General features: G+C 45.9%; 1 protein-coding gene across 2 annotated transcripts in view; it reads right to left on the bottom strand.

Moving 5' to 3' along the window:
• The window catches only part of wake (ankyrin repeat and fibronectin type III domain containing protein wide awake), a 284,968-nt gene that overhangs the window by 153,633 nt on the left and 109,069 nt on the right, over window positions 1–22,266 (bottom strand). The window lies entirely within an intron of this gene.

The following is a 22,266-nucleotide window of genomic DNA, read 5'->3' as shown; positions in this document are numbered from 1 at the left end:
TACACGTGTATACAGACGGTTCGTGTCATAAAAATTCCTCGGTTTCAGCATTCGTCATTCCACATTTGGCTCTAGAGCAAGCATTTAAATTATCCCGAGAGGAATCTTCCACCATGGCAGAACTGTTCGCAATCCTGTGTGCTTTGCGTTTCATAAGATCAGAAAAACATTCACAAAGATGGGTTATCTTTAGCGATTCGCAAGCCGCTCTCACATTGCTACAGAGTAATAAGAAAAATTATTTGAACACTTTGCTATTGTATGAGGCGCTCAAAGGACACACAAAAACGAGCGCAATGAATCCCGTAATTGCATTCCAGTGGATACCTGGGCATTGCGATGTTCCTGATAATACTGCAGCGGACGCAGCTACCAATAGGGCGCACAATAACGCAAAGACAATCAATATTCCTCCTCTGCGTAATGAAGTGCGCATGCTCTCGAGACATATCCTGTCGTCTCGGCAAAGGTACCGGGTTTGATCAGCAATCTCAGAACTCGGAGTTATACCTTATAGACCCATGTATAACCCTATCAATTCCGTAAAATCTTAGAGAAAATATAAATTTCGAAACATTAGTGCACCACCTGTGGCGTGGTACTGCATTTACGCGGCGCTTTTTATACAGGATGAGACGTGCCTCTAGGGCGCAGTGTTCTTGTGGCTATCCAGACGAAGATGAGCATCATCTCCTCCTCGATTGCACAAAATATAATTCACCACGAAGGGCTTTGCAAGCAAATTTGTTACTTCGCGACAGAAGACCACTCACTCTAAAAAAAGACATTTGGTCCATGGCCAACAGCGGTCCTTCAGAAAACAACACTTCTTGCTTTGAAAAAGTTTTGCGAGGGCAACAAACCTTTGGGGAAATATGAAACTTCAGTTTATCCTAATAAGCTAAATGAGTTATATAAATGTTGCTCTGGGTGAAAATTTATTTATGTGGTGATCGTTACCTTTACGCTATGTGTAATTTCTTCTGTTCTGTGCTTGCAGTGTAAATACTTGTGTTCCGCGTTCTGGATATTCAAAATATTAGAATTTCTATATGCACATATGTGCTGAACTCATGCACAAATCTTTGCAGTTGGACTGTATTAGTTTTTATTCATCTGGTGTTCCAGTGAGTGCCATATTTTGGGACATTATGCTCCCTTTTTCGTGCATATTTGCTTCCTTTGCTAAGTGACAAGGAGTAGCCAGTGCCGCCGTAACGGCGCCAACCTTTCCTATAATTCATTTCAATAAAAGAAAAATCAAAGTAGCCCAAAGCCTGCTGCTTCTCATGTGTCCAAAAGCACGCCCTACTCTATAATTGTACACCCATGAAATTTCTTGCCCCCTCACCGTTTTTACTTGACGCCAGCGCTACAAGTCAGGAACGTCGCCGCTACTGCGAGGCTACCAGAGTTTACGTGTCTTGTGCCCGTGCGCTGATATTGTAAAGCAATAAATATTCCCCTATTGTTATTTATTTTTCAGGTTCGTAAATTTGCTAAATGGCCAGCCGATAATAAGAATGATATTTTTTTTCAACGAATCATATTTTAGACACTTTGATTCAAAGGTACGGGAGTCCCAGAGCCGTGAAGCCATCACACACTCGGGCGCGTACGTGTTGCTTAACTTTTCACGGGTAGCAGCACTGCGGGCATCGAGAAACTGCTCCACCGCTGCGTCCACCTCCATCGCTGCTCCTGCTCCCCCTCCTCGCCCGCTTGTTTGTTCTCTCTTTCTTGGTCATTTAGGGTTCTTGCCTCAACAGTTCTTTTTGCTGAGCGCGCACCCGCCGAAATGGGCTGCGCATGACTTTATCACTGGCTTATCTCTGCGTGAGGATCAGCAGTGCGAGGGCCTAATAACGTCGAAATCGCGAATGTGGCCGGAATACAGAGACGTCCTTTCGTGAGAGAAGCAAAGTAAGGACGCCTCTTGGCAACAATGTAGCCAGTAAGAGGAAACCGCATTCTTTGCACCCTGTTAGAAATTACTGCTTTAGTAGCACGTGGTCGCGGGCTATTTCCTTTATGGCGGCAAATAATAATGATGACAATAACGAATGGAAGGAAGCGAATGAAGGGCAATTATGGACGACAATGAAATCGTGTCCATCCTGTGTCCTTTATCTTGTCGCTGTTGTAAGCAAGTGCCGTTTGCTTTGGCGACCTGCGACCCGCTGCTAAGTGTAATTTCTTCCTGGGCACTGAAATGCTTCGCGGTTTGGTAAAGAATGCAGAGATTATACACTCAGAGGGACGCCTATGAGAAACACTAAATTAATTTAGACTGATAAAACATTCTTTCGAAAACCGTTTTTTCTAATAATTTCACGGTAATAATTTGATTATTAGAACAGAAGAAAAATTAAAGGCATAAAGTTTCGTTTGTTTAATTTTGCGCCCGAGCACCAGCGCCGGTGTACGAGAGTGTGACGTCACGAAGTTCAAAAGTATCTTCTAGTCTATCGGTCAGATGTGGTCCTATAAATGTTCCACAAGTTCATTCTTTGGCTACGTTGCAACACGACGTAGTGCATCTTTATCAATAAACAAATTAACTACGCCCGAGCAGACACCGGTCAAAAGTCCATGACGTCACGTCGAGCTCGCGCAAACTTCAAGGCGACGTGGCTACCGGTCTTTTGCTTCTGTGTGTTGTTTTTTTCTGACTTACCAAGCGCAATCTGGCGGTAAGAGTGTTTTTTTTTTTGGTGTTGTGGAAGGGTAATTTACTGATACAGCGAAACTTTTTCGTCTCTTTAGTGTTCTTTCTTTCTTCTCTTTCTCTTTAACTATGGAACGGCAACGCTTAGGAGGAAGATACCAAAAGAACGATCCTGGGGGTCTGTGCGACGGCGCAGCGCCACTTGTGTCACGTGAGCGCGAACAAAGGAAAAATTCAAATTGCGTAGTAAGTGAATACAATATGAAACGACATATGTGCCCCCCGCCACTTTTGCTTCCGTTTAGTAGGATCCTAATAAAGGTCGCCGAGTGAGATGTGGGGCAGGAACACTAAGCTGCCATGCATTACGAGAAATGAAACCAGGCTTAGATAATGCACAACATATGCAGAAATAGATTGACGCACCCGCTGCTGCTGCACTGAAAAAAATGAAGACGACATATATTCAGCAAGCGCATGGCAGCTTGCTGAATGTATAGATCTTGCTCCCGCTGTATCAACAGTGTTTATTGAAGGTAAAACAAAAAGAGCTATTGTCACTGAACCCCAGCAATGACGACTCCTCTCTACATAGACAACGATAAAAGTGAAATAACGTAATAATACAGCAACCGTCACAAGTTCATAAAAATCAAGCACCAAGAGAGCTAAGAAGAGTAAATGAAGTCCCGATGCAGTTCGTAGGGCACGGGATGACATAAGTAAGAATAGCGACGACAGACTAGGCAAATTTCTGTATGCTTTGACTTCCGAAGAACCGGAAAAGCCGTATACTCGCATGACAATAGTCTCACTCGCGGGGTTATTCAAATCCTTCTCAAAACATTGCCAAACCCGTCGTGGTGTCTCAAAAGGCTGTGCCGTTCTCCTGCTGAGCCTGGAGCCACATGTCATTAAAACTACCATCCGCAGCGGCTGCATTCTGTATTTACTATTTATGATAATATTATTATAAATATACATACGACTGTGCTGAAGAAAAGAGGCAGACACTCAGTATATAGCAAGCACAAGACTTTACATCTCTTGTGCACATATTTAAGCTGTTCACTTCACTCCTGCTGTTTTCTTATTACTTTTTCCTTTCTTCTTGTTCTTTTTTTTTCATTTGTAAAGTTTATAAATATTTTTGGGTTGTTCTGTTGGGAACGACTTAAACTACTGTATTAATTTTACAACTACCTATTGACCTTATGTTATTTTGCAGTTTGTACTACATTTACTTTGTATAATTTTCCACTTAGTGACTACTGTATTGCTGTCGTATGCTGTGTATTTGCTCCAATGTGTACATTTTCTGACAGGAGGTCCCCTTTCAGTCACATGCTCTGGAATCTCCTTCTGTATACTTGTGTAAACATGTATATCTACGTATTAAATAAATAAACTGAAGAAAAAAACTTCATTCAAACCGCGAGAAATAAACTCCGGCGGGTGCACGCAATTGCATTTTATTAGATCCATCATATATATATATGCAATCTTTAGGAAAGCTAATAGCTAAATTACAAATTAAGTCAAGTGAGGCTTCTGTTTTCACATGCGGCATATGTATGTACTTTCTCGTCAGAATGAAGGTTCAAAATGCCGTCAGACATGCTTGCTTATACGAAAATTCTTGGAAACATCTGAAAATTTTCAATCATTCATTCATACGCTGAGCCTCGCTGAGCCTCACAGCGCGCGCTGTCCGCGAGTACCCCGCCATCCGTGCCGCAGTGCCAAACTGCCCACGGGCGCCGCGTCGCGTCGCTGCTCCCAGATGGCGGCACAGGTTCGAGCGCGCCATACACTCTTAGGCAAAGTTACACCCTTTGGCTTGCCACTTCTGCCACACAACAATAATCGTTATCTGCCTTGATGCGTTTCCTTTCTTTAACGCTGCGAGCCCGGAACTTTCCAGTAACGAACGGCACGCGCGTTATCAGAAGGGGCAATCCAAAGGGTGTAAACTGTTCTATGCTGATAACGGGCGTGCCGTTCGTTACTGGAAAGTACCGGGCTCGCAGCGTTAAAGAAAGGAAACGCATCAAGGCAGATAACAATTATTGTTGTGGCAGAAGGGGCAAGCCAAAGGGTGTAACTTTGCCTAAGAGTGTAGGAGCGTATACGCGCGCGCGCTTACGCACGTTATCCCACGGCCCACTAGAGCGCGCGCGACTAGCTGACGGATTGAACTCGTCCTAAGCCGGCGTTTTAAGGGGGCACGATGCACTCAAAAAGAAGCTTTTTATTTTTTAACGAACTTCAATGAAATTTGCACATTTAATTTGTTGCACCAGCCGATCTCAAGAATGAAGTTATCTTTTTTTTTCTATGATAAATACATTTTATGACATACAAAACAAGATGTTCTGTGATTAGGGCCTAAAAAGCTAATTAACAGCAACTTGCGCGGCAACGTACAGCACACGGAATCGATTCTGAATGTTCATACTGCGTCGTAAGCTATAAATCGTTGTTTTAGGCCATTGTGAAGCGCAAGTATAGGTTGTCAAACTCAGTTATGAGAAATGCCCAACTTGATAATGGTTCTACTATTAAGGCGGGCATATTTCTAAGTGCCTTGGCCCTTTGAACGGCGATCTTGAAGCTAGTGGTGTCACAAATTGAGACTGTGTAGGCGGGAAGGCGGTTCCATTCACTGGCGGTTCTTGGCAAAAAGGAAGAATGGTACAAATTAGTTCGACAAGATGGCACTTCAATTTTGTGTTGATGGTCGATGCGAGACGAGATGTAACTTGGTGTGGTGAAAAGATTTTCTTTAAGTGAAGGGTTAAAATAATATATTCCAGGAAAAAGACAGAGATGAAAGTACTTGCGAAGTAATGGGAAGTCAGGCAGATCTAGAGTTCTTTTCACCGACGTGACGCTATAGAATGAGGTGAACAATTTGAGAGAACAGAACGGGAGGCGCGGTTCTGAATGATTTGAATAGAAATAGCAAGATTGGCATGAGCAGGCTCCCATATGGCACAAGAATAATCTAATTTTGGAAGGGCGAATGTTTTGTATAGTGTAAGCCTTAGTGAGGTGGGTGCTGAAGCAAAGTTTCGTCTCAAATAGCCCAACGTCTGGTCAGCACTGTTAGTGACATATTCAAAATCCATATTCCATGAAAGGTTGCTAGTGGTATACTGGCCAAAATACTTATAGGAGTTAACTATAGTATTATAAGTTAACAACCGACAGGGCAGTAGCATTAATAAAATATGGGAATATATGATAAGAGGTGGAGCTAGAGTAGACGCATATACTCTTGAATTTAGTTGTGTTTAGCGTAGTTGTGTTAAGCCTAATTACTTTAACGGGGCTCCCTTTCAATAGAGAGATAGGATTTGGAGGATCTCCGGTGGAGCTTACGAAGGGCGTACGTTTCGTTTGACATTTGGCTTGCGCACGCATCTTGGATCCAAGGTGGCAGCTGAAATTAAACCATTACAAAGTCCAATATATTCGAGATATATATAATGCAGCACCGACAGTATCACTTATCGGAGACGGTTACCATAATTGGAAGTAGAGAGAGCGCGATATTATTTACAGGAAGGGACGAAGACTGAAATTTATCTTTCTACCTTGTTCGATCGAGGAAAGAAGTTTGGAATGCCATCCACGTGGAATACGGTGACAAAACTAAAATGTAACGCGCCTCCTGAGCTCCATCTCATAACCAGTCATATGACTGACAGGTCTGCGGAGCATGACGCTTCTCTCTATATACATATGCACGACCTTAAACAGAATTGTGTTGAATCACACGCAATAATCATCCAAAAGCAACACGCAGGCTATGAGCGACGCGTTAGTGGTGTCTCTAGATTATTTTAATCATCTGTATATATTTAACCCGCACGCAAAGCATCTATGGAACTGTATGCGCGCGCTTCTTACTGATTTCCGAACGTCGGTAATTAAGCATTCAACACAGGTGCTTGGCGTACAGGAGCCGCTCATTATAGCCCTTCAGTAACAAATCACGAAGCTCGAATTTTACGCGTCTTTCGTAAAGCTGTGAATGTGTCATCCACCAGTTTGCCCTCTTGATGCGTGTTGACGTCAGGCATGTCCATAAGAACCTTCACTTGCGAGCGTGTGCGCTTGCGAAGATGGGCAGCAATCTACATTGAGGACTGTTTTGAAACTGTCCCGCAACCATTGAACTGGGCCTGTGCTATAAGCAGTGCCGCAGGATCATGCGCCCGGCAACCCTATAATCTGTCCTCATCGTCACCCATCCATTCTTTTCTTTCCCTTCTCCTCTTCCCGCTGTGCAGAGTAGAGGACACTATAGTGCAGGCCGACCTCTCCGGCTTTCCTTGCGAAATCTCTCTCTCTCTCTCTCTCTCTCTGTCAATACACGCTATAGGAGCATAACTGCATTCCTTCGTCATCTTCGTCATGCGCCGCGCCCCACCCTAAGCTTCAGCCTCGTCCTTAGTGAAGAAAAACATAACTTTCCTGCCTCTGGGGACCAAACAGCCGTCCCTTCGGCAATATGCCACAGTACCATCGGATGAGTTGGCCACTGCGATATCCTGCAGTGCCTCTTTAAAACATGGAAAACGCCACCAGGGATGTTATACGACAGAGATAAGAAAGCCTCGCACTCATTTAAGAGATAGAGAGAGGTAGAGAGAGATAGAGAGAGAAAATTAGAAGAGAGGAAAGGCAGGGAAGTTAACCAGACGCACGGCCCATTCACTACTCTGCATTGGGGGAAGGGGTATTGGGACGAAGAGAGGGAGAGAGGAGATAGAGAGAGCACAGTTTCACGCACATTTGAAGGTTCACAACGAGTATACACACGATTGCGAGAGACCTGTCGACTTGAGGTATTTCAACAAAGATTTCGTGGCTTTCTGTGCCATCGACGCGTACGGCCAAGGTCCAAGGATTTTCATTTCCGAAAATGGTCTAGAGTCCAGCTGGGCAAGGTTGTCCGGAGAGCTTCACGCTCGACGTCGTGCTGGGGACAGATACACAGGATATGTTCAATCGTTTGTGTGTTTCCACAAGAGTCGCACATGGGCGTATCCCCATTCCAATGCGGAACGAGTAGGCTTTCGTAAATGCCACCCCGAGCCAGAGGTGGCACAATACTGTCGCCTGAGAGCGGGAAACTTTTGATGGCACTTGTAGTTTTAAGGATGGATTAAGGCTATTGCGATGACATTAGGGGAGGTCGGGAGAAGACCAGTATTTGTGTACCATAGCTTTAGCCACGATATGAAGTTTTCTTGCAGCGTCGGTGATGTATAAGGAAATTGGAACTGGTCGGGCTTCCAGGGGGACAAACCGGGTGGCTTCGTCGGCGAGGTCCTTACCAGCTATCTCGGTATGTCCAGGTAGTCACTGGAATATAGTTTCATGCCCTCTAGCGATAGCTTCATGGTGGTCTTCTCGTATTTCATATGTCAGCTGCTCATGAGTCCCATGATATAGGGCAAAATGCAGACTATTAAGTGCTACCTTAGAGTCGCAATAGATGACCCATTTCTGCAAAAACTCCGGTAAACACACACATGCATCCAACAAATGCGTCGAATCCGGCGGCACTATACACCACCACACTGTCGGCGCATGGCAGCTTCTGTGCCGTTTTGGGAGCCACGCAGACTCAAAGAGACGTGGCACCTGCGCACGCATTTCTGAGGCCATAGCGTGCAGAGCTTTAGTGGACGAAGGCGGCATCGCGTGCATTGCAAATGCGTTGGCGAGAGGTCTCGATATCAAAATCTACAAGGTAGCGGTTTCCTCTCCGAGAGGATGCTGCTGTCGCAGAAAATAAGCTGAGAGCCGAACGAATCACTAAAATATGCTGTCCCCCCCCTTTTTTTTCTTCTTCTTCTTGCTATGCCCATTCCCTACGGAAATGCCAGCACCGCGGCCGCCGGAGATCAAACGGCACGGCCTCCCGTGTCTCAATATATTCGGGAGAGAAATTCTGATCATCGCTAAGGATTCCCCGAAGATATATAGCGTCTCCTTCCGCCGAGGATGACCTCCTCCCGCTTGCTTCGTTCGTAACTCATCTTGATAGTGGACGCCTCCTACGCTTGTAGCGAACGCCATATCGCGCATGTGTGCTTCGCTTGAGGGTTAGCTGAATCATTTTGCGCCGCGCACGCCGAGACGTCGACGGACCGTTACACTAGAGTATACAGGCTGTGTAAGCGGTGTCGACGCACGTACGGAGTCTTGAAAACAAATGCAAAAAAAAAGAAAAGAAGGTAAGAAACACCATTTATCCACGCTTACATCGGTGTTTTTTTTTTCTTTCTAAACAGCTATGCAACTTCAATACTTTGGCACAGTTCGCCTATGTGTATCTATTCCCGCCTGATCGAGTTTGCATTCGTTAACGCCCTGCAATTGTCTTCCAGCGGGCATGCTGTCTGAAGCTTACATTCGTAGTACGTCAATTAAAGGGTTCACAAAATGCAACTGCATAAATTTGATCACAAGGAGGGAAACCCACAGATACGAAACTCGATGCGGGCAAGGAACACAGCAGGCCGAATTCGCCCATGAAAAGAAACAGGGACGCGCGTGAGTGATGTTTCAAGAGAACACGGGAATGGTAAACACGATGGAGGTAAACCGAAAGAGAGACACGAAACTGTCGTATTATTTCTTTTTTCATTTCTTTTTTCGCTCGCCTCTGAGAAGTTGTTGGGGAAGATATGTTGGCTAGAAAGTAGGATGCACCTTTTTATCATGAAGCTTTGAAGTTCTCTGCGTTGAATATGTAAGCTGGTTGAAACAAATAAAGAAATATATGAAATAACTTACAGCCTTGGCCCTCTTTTTTTTTTATTTTGTAAAAAAAAAAGAAAAGCTTGTGCGCTGCAATATTCTCTACGGTGAAGCAACTCATGTAAGAACCGCAGAAGGTACCGTTATTCGCTGACATAGTCTGCGCTGAATACTTTATTTACGCGGTCTCTGTCACCTCAATTACCATGTAGAGGCGCGAGGTGAGACGTCGTATATGAGATTACACGGAACCTGTGGAGTTTTGCTATTGCGAGAAGGCGTGGGAGGAATGTTTTCGATATTATGGCTAGCTTTTCTTTTTTCGATTTTCTTTCTTTGGAAATGTAACCCTCACGTTATATGAACAAAGATACGCTTCTATTTGCAGAAAACTCGTGTCCCAAAGACTTCACGTAGTATGAAAGCACACCGATGATGTTATGCTGAAGTTCTATTCCGGGGCTCTCGTGTTTTGAAAACGCTGCTTCTTACAGTGGCAGCTGGTTTCTGGGACAGCTTTAGCTTAGTGCCCATTTCGGCAGCGGCGTGAATACATGGGCAGCGGTCAAAACGTAATTACATTGGGCGAGCGAGATATACAGTTTCTTCGAGGAAAACTGGAGCTCTAAAACGCATTTCCCAGTGCGTTATATATAAGCTCCGATTACGTTCACTGTTCTGTTATCTGCTGTGTAAAAAAAAAAAAAAAATGTTTACACCAAACAGTTGGCTACTCAATTTCAGCCTGTTCCACAAAAGAAAGTGCAAGTAAAGGTAAATCAAATTACGATAAAGACCACGATAATCAAGATAAGGCTGCATAGGAAAACCTTGCTGCTGTCCACGCCAGACAAGTGCCGCATTGCTGTCGTGCACACTTCGCAAAGGGTGAGCACGGTGACGAGGGGCAGTGTCTTGGCAGGCGCGAGTGGACACGTCTGCGTCGTTTTTGTCACAACTTGGACAAGCATAGAGCATTTCTTACGTAAAACCGAGCAGACAGCATTCGTAGGTAGCCAGTCTGCTATTGCAGCCTTTTCACAGTCCGAAGCATCATCGGAAGCTCTGCGCTCAATGTGCCTCAGGGTTCGCACCTTGTGCTACGAGATGTGACTCGACCACGGACTAGCGCGGGCCAGAGATTGTTATCACTATTGTTATTTGTGCGCGACACGCACAAGCTTTTCTCTATGTTGTGTGCTATGTGTCTGCATTATGTACAGCGCGTATCACTTCATTTATCATCGCATTAACCTGGAGTAGCATGCTAGACAAACATCTCCAGTTTGTATTAAAGAGCCTCTCTTTTGTTTCGCTGTTTTGTTGGTGAATCCAGAGCAGGGAACCAAACAACGAATCGGGAGAAAGACACATTCAAATTGGCTTAAGAATGAAATCATTACCTTCTTAAAGTTAGGGAGCTATTGATATTGCAAAAGCGAATCATTAGATTGATCTTCGAAGTGCCATATTTAATTATCTCACGCAGCCAACTTATTGGTGAAATGACACATTGTTTCGTCACTTTATGAATTTAGGCTTCCTCGCAGCTACCAAGTACGTTCAAAAAAGAAACGCATCAAACGACAAAACCTTGCCAATCTTAAAGAAATGCACAAACAATGAAAAAGAGATTATTCAATACCGGCTATCTCTGCTGTTAGATAATTTGCATCGATATAACGGGATCAACATGGCGATCATATCATGGCAACAACTACGTGACATGATTTTCTTGTTGTTGTTTTTTTGTGGCAAATTTTTCAATTTTTCGGCTGGTTTTGCCATTCTGTGGAATTATATTTTGTTTCGTCTTTTTCTAACTCTTAACCTTTGTTTCGTAATTCTCTATTCTTGTAAGAACAGTTGCAGTTGGCTATAATTGCTTGTTAGGCATAAAGGTTGACTTTCCGTTGGTGTGCTCTAGAAATTACAAAACCTCTAAGTAACTTCCATTACTGTGTATTACTCTAGCCTTGCTCTGCCAACTGTCCGTTGCATGCTCTGATTTTGTGCGGGAAGCTACATTGCGAAGCTGCTCGGTGTAGAAACTTTCACCTGCTTCTTTTTTTCACAAGAACTAAAAAACATATAAAGCACTGAAGTGAATTGAATAACGAGTGCTCATATGCATATATTGCTTAGTACGAAATACTGTTGGGTGTGACGGCGACGAATCAGCGCAGCGCACTTTATTTCGTTTCCCATAATGATGAAGTTAAGCGATTATAAGCATCGGTCTTTATTGTGTGCTCTGGTATTGAATAATGCATATGCAAATTAGTTACTGCAACGTTTGCATCAGCCCAGAGCGGTAATGCTAAAGGTTGTACTTCTTTAGTATGCGGGTTTGGTTTCGTAACGAAGCCCTTGAACACCGTCGCGCGACCTCTTCAACAGCACAGTGATATTTTTAACGTTTCGTCGAGTCAGTGAACCGACTCGAGCTAAGGCTTCGTTCAACACAAATTTGGAATAGAAGGGAAGACGGTGGGGATTGCGCATAATACTTGCGCACTTCCCTGGGCGTTCTAGACGGAGCTCCGTCAGCATCAACAGACCAAATGTCTGTTTTAAGAATAATAACAAAATAAACCAGCGAAAAACTATTACTTCGAAGTACGCGTTATTGAAATCCTTTGGACGATAGAGTAACGGATAATCACGTTCGGAACATGTGCTTCGCTCCAACTTCTGCCATTTCCGCTCACGTGATTCGCCAAACAGCAATCTGGCACGTAGGCCAACCGACAGTGCAAGAGTGCTGTTCCAGCATCTGCTAATGGCGTGATGCCAGTTTTATTGCCCAACGTTACACGGCGTCGGTTCGTCTCCCGTCCTTTCTTAATCAGCGCGCATCGTCCGGCTGGCGGGCAAACGTTCGCGCCCCCAGAAGCAATAAACTTCGGGTCTCGGCCGCGCCTATTGCGCTGCGTTCGAGCGCTCGCTGCTCAGCAAGCTTCGGAAAGCGGTACTTACGTCTACCCAGTTCTACGTGGAGACACCAAAACCACTGGGAAGGAGGCGTTGGGGCACTTATCAGAGGTCAGTGGACTAATTGGTCTGACGCGCTAGATGCTACAGCGCATCAAGGTAAGGTCACGACACAGAACACCGACTTTCCAGTACACAGCAAATGAAAACCTGCCATATACGTGTTCTGCCTTTGTTGAGGAGGCACCGCATAGCAGGCCACATCGATTTTGTTAACCCTTCGCAGACTGCGTGACAGTGCCCAGCGATACAGTTCGTGTGTATCGTGTGTAGGTGTGTGTGTGTGGGTATGTTTCTTTTTTTTATTCTTTTTCTCTCTCCCACCTATCGCATCCCCTTGCCCCTCCCCTGGCACACGGTAGCCAACCTGAGATAATCTGTGGTTAACCTCCCTATCTTTCTTTTGTGTTTCTCTCTCACTCTCTCTTGTTAACCCTCAGACCCGTTACCACTGCTTGGTAGACGGGCAACCAGGAAACGCTGTCAGCGCAATAGAAGCTCAGGGTGCGTGTTACTAGTCTGACACATCGCTAAAGGCAACGCTGAAAGAAGGGGATAAAGGAAGATCGCAATCACGGAAAACGAAACGAAGGAGGTATTCTTATTCCTAATAATTATGTCAACGTCGACAAACACCACAAAGAGAAAGAATAGTGGCCCTGTACATTGTGCCGATACTGAATTAAAGCTTGCCCGCATTTAATGCGGACAGTCTTCTGTTCATGAAACTTTTTCTTCGTTCTTTCTCAACTCATTTGACAAAATTTCCGAAAGGGAACCCAAATGTATCAACATTACATTTTTGTTCGACAAAAGCAAGATCTCTGGGTATATACTAGCCCCTTCCTCGTGCGACCTGCAAAAAACCTTCGCACATTATCGCCCCCTCACTGTAGATTAGCAAACGGGATTTTTTTTTGTTTTTGTTTTACTCGGTCTTTACTATCGCGTTTATTGGAGGCACCACTTCCCACCGAGCCTGTCGTGACTACGCCCTTAGCTATCGAAAGGTAAACAGAGAGGACGCAAGTTTACGAGCTAAGAACAATGCCGCGACGAAAAAACAGCCACCGACACGCTGTCGACGCCGTCCGCACAATGGTCGACGCAGACATCGCCGTACCTCCCAAAGGAGCCTGTCTGGCTCGGCGTTCGCTTCCCGCTCGTCCCGACGGGGACGATTTCACGGGCGCTACGCGGCGGTACCCGAGCGACGGCCGCCAGCTACTGTGTCGCTCATCCGCGGTGTCCGGCCCGAAGCCGTCACACGGAAAGGCCGGGCGGGCATCTTGCGGGCGTCGGCGTTCATTACGAACGATACGGTCTGCCGGAAAGACCGGCGGGACTCCGCCGGGACGCACTCGATGCTAGCGAGCGGCGCCTGCCAAGGGGCCCGTCGCGACGCAGGGTGTTCCACGAGAGGCCTTCCGGCTGACGAGGCTAATCGCTCACCCGAGGAAGAGGGGCCCGTTAGGGCGTCGCCGCGCTCCCCGGAGAGGACGACGGTCGAGAGAGTCCGCACGCGCCCGACACGCCATCACGGCTTCGCTAGAGCTAGCGACGGAGGCGAATAACGAAAAAAGTGGACAGAAGAGACGCGTCCGAGGTGGAGAGACTGGTGGCGGTGAACGCGACAGAACGTAAGGGGAAACGAACAAATAACGAAATAGGTGAGAGGAGGGACATCGAGCGGCCGTTATTTAGGCAGAAAAAAAGGGAGGAGAAAGAAAATAAAGGACATCCCGACTGCCCCTAAGGAGGGCCTGAAATGACCTTCTGGGACGCCAGCGGTTGCGCCACTGGCACGAGCGATATAAAGAAAAACAAATACTAGTGAGGAACACATTAAGCGACCCAAGAGAGATAACCGAACGTAACGACCGAGAAAACATCACGCGCGGAGGAGGAGACAATGTTGTGGCGGCACGAGGTCGAGGCCGGAGCCAGCGAGGCAACGGGCGACACCGCCGCGACCCTCTTCGATTGCAGCGAGGCCGTAAGCGCGCTGCGCGGTGGCCCCAGCGACGCGTCAAATTGCCCGACGCCTCTGCCCTGTTCCTAACCCTGCAGTGGTCTCCGCTCGGCCGGAGAACTTAATTCGCCGCCGGATGGGCCGGACTCGTGAAGCCCGACACGCGCCAGCGACCGAAGCGTGGAGAAACAATGAGGCTGAAGGAGCACATACGAGAACGCCGCCTTCTCAACGCACTCCGTTCAAGATGAAAGCTGCAATTAGGGAAGTCGCGGGCACTTTCTTAAACTTTTGCGCCCGGCACTACTCGAGTTCCGGAAACGGTTTGTTAGTTGCCAAGTTCACTCGATGGATTTCGAGCCGGCTACTTGGCGCGTGGAAGAAGTTTGTCGGGGATGGAGTTGAGTAAGGGGACAAACTCTGGTTTATCGTTGCTGCTCCGGAGACAGGAAGCTACGCTCCGGAATCGATAACCGGCGCTGAGCAAAGTCGAGCGAGTGTATTATATACGATCCCTCCATGCCGGACCATATCGTCTCGACGGGCCCTTCTCGGCAGAGGAGGCCCAATCTGGAAGGAGCAAATGGTGCAGCGGCGGCGCGACGCCGCCGCCGGATAAACGCTGAACAACGTGAACGAGTCATCGATGACGCCGTGATGTGCATTATTAACATTATTGCGTTAACACAGCAACGGTAGGCGAGTATTCAGACTTTATAAGTTCGTTCTTGGGCACGGTAGTTCAACCACTCACTGACTCAACAGCGCAGCGAAACAACATAATTATACTGCTCTTCGACAAGAACGAGGTTCCGATGCGCCTGATAACCTTAGTGTATTATAACATTACTGCAACAAAAAGATATAACTAAAGTGCTTTCGTACACTAATGAGGCACGTCGTTAATTACCTATACGTAGCTTATAAGAAAACGTTCTAATTTAATGGAAAGATTCTACCATAACTGTTGCATGTCCTCATATAATTTGGGGTCTCCCGAGAAAGATCAAAAGGGGGATATGAACGGAATGAACGCCGTCAGAGAACAGTATCTTCACAGCTGTCGGTTCCCGCCGCCTGATTTCCCAACAGGACGGAGCAGGAAAGGTTCCTTATTTGGACACAGTCGAACACGTATGCTTTCATATTGAAAGGAGATTTCAAATAAGAAATATTTGCCACTGATAATGCTCGCGACGGTGTTATTCGAAAAGAGAGGTCAGTTCACTGTGTAACATAACCGTGCTATGACGACGCACGCAAAGCATGGACGCCAAGAAAAACCTCCTCCACGACACGGACGGCAATAATGTCTCACAGAGGGTGACAACTATAGGCGAAGAACAAGGTCGTTTAAGACAATTCCCTGCTCTTGAGGCGTGTTATCGTGATCTTTATGAAAAGAACGCGGACAAGTGCCTCGTCGGCCTCATGCTGCGCGACACCACGGGGAGATGAGAAAATAGAAAGAGAGAGGGACACCGTTCTATGCACGCATGCACCCCCGTGCCGAGCGTTTCTTCATGCTGATAGTTTGTTCAATGTATTCTTTTTTATTGCACGCTCGAAATTAAACAAGAACCTTTTCATTCCACTTTGATAGGTACGCACAGTATCAACCGGGACTTCAGCAGCATTCTGAATAAACGGTACGGCAGGTGGCACGGTTGGCCTACTAGATTCTTTCATTGCTCAGCGCCGGCGTGCAGTGTCTTAAACTGTTCTTACACCATGGTATCGACGCTAATGCTTGGCATGACGCGGCAACATGCGGACAACGAGACTGTCTGCCACACACTCGCGTATTCCCGCTCGTAAAGACGACGATTCCACCTGTGTTAGCGTTGCATTCACCGTTCGTTAGCTTGCAAAGTTTCTGACTCACTTATCCTGCGATGGAACAAGGATGTAGTTCTGATTTACAAAACTGATTTACAAAAACAATTTTGCGAAATAGGTGCGCGGACAACGTGCCCTACCCGAAGCCACTTTCACCGCAAGCGCGGTATCAGTGAGGAAAAGCTCTCTTCCAAGAGCAGAAAGTTGTGTCGGTCATTAATTCCTGTTCGCAATGTTAGATAAATAGTATCATAAGTTGAATACCGTTTAAAAGAGTTACATTAGGTGGCGAATCATGTATTGCGTTAGAAAATCGCTATCACTCACGCTTATGTGCTTTGATGAACAGGTGAGTGAGTGAGTGAGTGAGTGAGTGAGTGAGTGAGTGAGTGAGTGAGTGAGTGAGTGAGTGAGTGAGTGAGTGAGTGAGTGAGTGAGTGAGTGAGTGAATAAACTTTTATTTGGTCCAGCAAAGCGCGATAAACGCGCACTCGCCTAATCCCACGACGGGACTGACAGGTCTAGTCTGTCGGTGAACTGCGCTTTCCCGCCCTTCTCGTCCGCGTTGCGGGAGAAGTGCTTGCGCCGCAAGAATGGCACTCTGATGACTGCTGGGAAGAGCGCGGGAAGACTGCTGGGAAGAGGTGACGCAGTTCTATTTCATCAACGGAACTCGTGACGGTATTTCCGGTAACAACCAAGGCACTAGGCAGTTTCTCGAACACAGGCTGGCATGCTGATTCTTATGCAGAGTACGAAACGATGGAGGTCTCAGTAGATTATATTTGCCATCTCCCAACAAAACCTCGCTCACAACGCACCATCTCAAGGCCTTTGTGTATAAGAAATTTACGACGAGAAATAGGATTGACGACGACAGATTAGTGGCAAATGAATTTTGGACAATGGCCACAATAGCGCCGTTTGAGTATGAGGTGATACAATGTATCCAAATTTTTTGTGTCAGTTTGTCAACTATATAAAAATAAAACAAATTAGGAAAGATTTTTGACCAGTGGCGCAAGAATGCTTGAAGTAACGTTTATTTTCCTGTTCTTCAAGAATGTTGCTGGTCGGCTGGTGTTGTACAGGATGTCTCATATATATAGCTAAGACTCCCAGGGTCCTAGTAGTAAAACATAAATACAAAAAAAAGTTGATGGCAAGAAGGCGCCGCGGTAGGTCAATTGGTAGAGCATCGCATAAGTAATGCGAAGACTTGGGATCATTCCCTACCTGTGCCAACTTGTTCTTTCATCCACTTTCATTTCCATTTATTTAACATTTCTTTGATTCATGAAGTAAGTACAAGTAATTTCCCTTGTGTTCTCCTTGGTGGCATTGGTTGTTGGCTTCGTACAAATGATTATATATATATATATATATATATATATATATATATATATATATATATATATATATATATATATATATATATATATATATATATATATATCATCATCATCAGCCTAGTTACGCCCACTGCAGGGCAAAGGCCTCTCCCATACTTCTCCAGCTACCCCGGTCATGTACTGATTGTGGCCATGTTGTCCCTGCAAATTTCTTAATCTCATCCGCCCACCTAACTTTCTGCCTCCCCCTACTACGCTTCCCTTCCATTGGAATCCAGTCCGTAACCCTTAATGACCATCGGTTATCTTCCCTCCTCATTACATGTCCGGCCCATGTCCATTTCTTTTTCTTGATTTCAACTAAGATGTCATTTACCCGCGTTTGTTCCCTCACCCAATCTGCTCTTTTCTTATCCCTTAACGTTACACCTATCATTCTTCTTTCCATAGCTCGTTGCGTCGTCCTCAATTTCAGCAGAACCCTTTTCGTAAGCCTCCAGGTTTCTGCCCCGTAGGTGAGTACTGGTAAGACACAGCTGTTATACACTTTCCTTTTGAGGGATAGTGGCAACTTGCTGTTGATGATTTGAGAATGCCTGCCAAACGCACCCCAGCCCATTCTTATTCTTCTGGTTATTTCAGTCTCATGATCCGGGTCCGTGGTCACTACCTGCCCTAAGTAGATGTATTCCCTTACCACTTCCAGTGCCTCGCTACCTATCGTAAACTGCTGTTCTCTTCCGAGACTGTTAAACATTACTTTAGTTTTCTGTAGATTTATTTTCAGACCCACCCTTCTGCTTTGCCTCTCCAGGTCAGTGAGCATGCATTGCAATTGGTCTCCTGAGTTACTAAGCAAGGCAATATCATCAGCGAAACGCAAGTTGCTAAGGTATTCTCCATCAACTTTTATCCCCAATTCTTCCCACTCCAGGTCTCTGAATACCTCCTGTAAACATGCTGTGAATAGCATTGGAGATATCGTATCTCCCTGTCTGACGCCTTTCTTTAATGGGATTTTGTTGCTTTCTTTGTGGAGGATTACGGTGGCTGTGGAACCGCTATAGATATCTTCCAGTATCTTTACATATGGCTCATCTACACCCTGATTCCGTAGTGCCTTCATGACTGCTGAGGTTTCGACTGAATCAAATGCTTTTTCGTAATCAATGAAGGCTATATATAAGGGTTAGTTATATTCTGCACATTTCTCTATCACCTGATTGATAGTGTGAATATGGTCTATTGTTGAGTAGCCTTTACGGAATCCTGCCTGGTCTTTTGGTTGAAAGAAGTCTAAGGTATTCCTGATTCTATTTGCGATTACCTTAGTAAATACTTTGTAGGCAACGGACAGTAAGCTGATCGGTCTATAATTTTTCAAGTCTATGGTGTCCCCTTTCTTATGGATTAGGACTATGTTAGCGTTATTCCAAGATTCCGGTACGTTTGAGGTCATGAGGCATTGTGTATATAGGGCGGCCAGTCTTTCTAGGACAGTGTTCCCACTATCCTTCAATAAATCTTATGTTACCAGATCCTCCCCAGGTACCTTCCCCCTTTGCATAGCTCCCAAAGCGTTCTTTACCTCTTCCGGTGTTACTTGTGGGATTTCAAGTTCCTCTAGCCTATTCTCTCTCACCTTATCGTCGTGGGTGTTACTGGTACTGTATAAATCTCTATAAAGCTCTTCAGCCACTTGAACTATCTCATCCATATTAGTAACGATATTGCCGGCTTTGTCTCGTAACGCACACATCTGATTCTTGCCTATTCCTAGTTTCTTCTTCACTGCTTTTAGGCTTCCTCCGTTCCTGAGAGCCTGTTCAATTCTATCCATATTATAGTTCCTTATGTCCGCTGTCTTACGCTTGTTGATTAACTTAGAAAGTTCTGCCAGCTCTATTCTATCTGTAGGGTTAGAGGCTTTCATACATTGGCGTTTCTTGATCAGATCTTTCGTCTCCTGCGATAGCTTACTGGTTTCCTGTTTAACGGCGTTACCACCGACTTCTATTGCGCACTCCTTAATGATGTCCATAAGATTGTCGTTCATTGCTTCAACACTATGGTCCTCTTCCTGGGTTAAAGCCGAATACCTGTTCTGTAGCTTGATCCGGAATTCCTCTAGTTTCCCTCTTACCGCTAACTCATTGATTGGCTTATTATGTACCAGTTTCTTCCGTTCACTCCTCAAGTCAAGGCTAATTCGAGTTCTTACCATCCTATGGTCACTGCAGCGCACCTTGCCGAGCACGTCTACATCTTGTATGATGCCAGGGTTCGCGCAGAGTATGAAGTCGATTTCATTTCTAGTCTCACCATTTGGGCTCCTCCACGTCCACTTTCGGCTAACCCGCTTGCGGAAAAAGGTATTCATTATCCGCATATTATTCTGTTCTGAAAACTCTACTAATAGCTCTCCTCTGCTATTCCTAGAGCGTATGCCATATTCCCCCACTGACTTGTCTCCGGCCTGCTTCTTGCCTACCCTGGCATTGAAATCGCGCATAAGTATACTGTATTTTGTTTTGACTTATATATATATATATATATATATATATATATATATATATATATATATATATATATATATATATATATATATATATAAACACGCTGCGATAACCAAGATGTCGATAACCAGGTCATGACATCGCCGCCGCGATCGACGCAACGACAAGGTTATAACAGCACGTGACTCGCGTAAAGTAGGTCGCATAAGAACCTGAGATCTAGGTTCCTGCTCTCGCCATCTATACTTTGCCCGCGCATTTATACAAGCACACGGAATCGGTGGAGTGTCGGATCGCAAACACGGAGACCGATGCGAGCAAGCGAGTTCAGTCCAGCGTGTACGCATCGAGTCACACACCCAGCTCACCCGATCACACAGTGCTTTGCACGAAGCACGCTCTTCCCAGCACTCATCAGAGTGCCATTCTTGCGGCGTTAGCACTTCTACCGCAACGCGGACAAGCAGGGCGGGAAAGCGCACGCCGCAGGAGAGGGTGACACGCGAGCACATATGAAGTGTGGGCAGAAGTCAACCACAGCAAAAGTGAGAAAAGAAGCAGTGCGGCGGCCGAAGCCGCGGCCATAATAAAAATTTACGGCCCCAATATCGGAGGTGCCGTCGTCGACGGCGGCGACGGCAGGATCAGCAGTAGTGACTGCTTTCCCTCGGTGACTTTCCCTCGGTGACAGTAGTCACTGCTTTCCCGCGTTTCCTCGCGTCTGGCTCAGATTTCTTCGGCCCACAATCCCTCGCCGTTTCCGATTGCACCTTTACTCGCCTTCTTTTTGCGCGGGCAACCAGGCCAGCCCGTTGGATCCCGCGGTGCCCTCCCTACTCCCACTCCCCCTCTACCGTGGTCGTTCCGTTGAAAGCTCAGCGACCTGCGCGGATTCTCCGTAGTAGGGTTGTAAAAAAGAAAGAGAAATGCGCATTTGCTCAATAAGAGCGGCATTGTCCGATCGCATTGCTCTTCGTGTCACCCTACAGCGAGGACGGCTCTGCCTACGTTGGACTTTCCTGGCGTTTTCTTCGGTAGCTTTGCTCTCCTTTCGGCTCGACACCGCGAATTAGTTTTCCTCTCCTGCTTAAGTTGTCTGTCTTCGTTAGGGCTTCCCCTCTCGATTACGAGCCGCATTCACTCGGCTCGAACTGGGAGACCGGGCCAACTTCGCCAGAATGCGGTTAGTCAAACAAAAATATTTAACACATAAATGAACATGCGCGTGCTTTTCACTCTTGCTCAGCAGTAAGCCCTCCTTTGCATGCTGCTTTGGCATGCTGCTGTGCCGCACCTTACGTAAGCATTCCCGATTACACTTTAGCGCCTTCGCAATGAAGTCCTCCGTGGTGTGAAAGATCTAATGTGATTGCGATTGACGGCGACCTGAAAGAAGGAAGGCTTATAATGTCCTTTCAACGGAGTTAGTCAATGGGATTATTCCAGGCTCTTAAGATTTTCGTAAGTACTGAGGGAGTCGGCTCCTGGCACTATTTTGGAACTACGCGTTCGTAGAAAACTGACCGCGCCAGCTGGGGTCGCTGTACTTGAACATTTTCCCTCGATACTGACCTGCATATTGGTGGAGAGTGCGTTTTGAATGCGTTTTCCGACCCCCAAAATGGAAGCAACGCGTCCGTTTTGTTCCTCTATTAGCGTAATATTTGAACATGAGGATCGTGATTTTAACATACCACCGTGCATTTTGCCTGTAATATATGTCTTGTTGTACGTCGCTTGTTCTTTTCGATTGTTTATTAAATGTGAAAACATGGGACTTGGGGCCCAGGTAGGGCCGGCTTTCCCAAAATCATAGGTAAAAAAAAAAAGAAAAAAAGAAGGGAAAATACAGAACACTGTCGAAAGCCTACCACAGAATTGTAAAACACTAACAGAGCAAGTTTGTAGATCACAGGGAAGGCGGAATCTGAAAAAGACGATAACTTGCAGAAGCCTTTTTAGTCAACCTTCACTCCAAAGACATGAGAGAAGTGCAGGGAATCCGAGTTCGGAGCAGTGTTTGCGCCGTTCATTTTTTTTTTTTGAGGCACTGCGTAGTAACGCGACTAGATTTCATCGGAGTGTCTAGCTCTGCGGCTCCTTCCCAACTAAGCGTCAAATATTTATGTTCCCTTTGATGTTTGA

This window comes from Dermacentor andersoni, chromosome 8, assembly GCF_023375885.2.
Source record: "Dermacentor andersoni chromosome 8, qqDerAnde1_hic_scaffold, whole genome shotgun sequence".
NCBI classification, from domain to species: Eukaryota; Metazoa; Arthropoda; class Arachnida; order Ixodida; family Ixodidae; genus Dermacentor; species Dermacentor andersoni.
The sequence above is the reverse complement of the archived record's forward strand: the minus strand, read 5'-3'. Positions and strand labels throughout refer to the sequence as shown.